This window comes from Nestor notabilis, unplaced genomic scaffold (genome assembly GCF_000696875.1).
Source record: "Nestor notabilis isolate BGI_N333 unplaced genomic scaffold, ASM69687v1 scaffold18799, whole genome shotgun sequence".
In the NCBI taxonomy this organism is placed as follows: Eukaryota; Metazoa; Chordata; class Aves; order Psittaciformes; family Psittacidae; genus Nestor; species Nestor notabilis.
The window spans coordinates 13,128-13,704 of record NW_009945631.1 but is presented as its reverse complement, the minus strand read 5'-3'; positions in this window follow the sequence as shown (position 1 = coordinate 13,704).

The following is a 577-nucleotide window of genomic DNA, read 5'->3' as shown; positions in this document are numbered from 1 at the left end:
TTCCTGCTCCTGGGAGGCAGGTGGGTGGGAATGTTCAGGCACATACACGTTATGGACCATCTCTCTTCCCACAGCAGACAGACTCAGCAAGCAAAGGCTCGCCGGGCTTGCAGTGGGACGTGCAGAGCCAGCCTCTGGCTGGTGGTCCTTGCTGCAATGGTAGAACCTCTGTAACCAGCATTAGGGCTACACTTAACTGTGTCTAAAGGTCTCACTGCATCTAACTAAGGAGTTGTCCATCAGAGGCACAGGAGCTGTCAGCTCCAGAGTTTCTCAACCACCAGCATTCCAAATTGGTGTGGTTGCAGCCAGCCTGTGCCTATGGAAGAGGGACAGGTCCTTGAGGGAGGAGAGCTCTGGGGCTCTTGGACTCCCAGTCCTGCAGCCCTCTCCAGTGATACTCCTGACCATCGCAGACCCCAGGACTGCCATTCCAGATGCATGAGGACAACCTCAAGAACCAGATAGGAACATCTCAAGATGAAAAGCTTGAAGGCAATTTCACAGCAAAGGAGAAACTCTCCCCTGTATGCTCTCCAAAGCTGCCAGTTTAGTGGTACCAGGCACACCAAGTCAG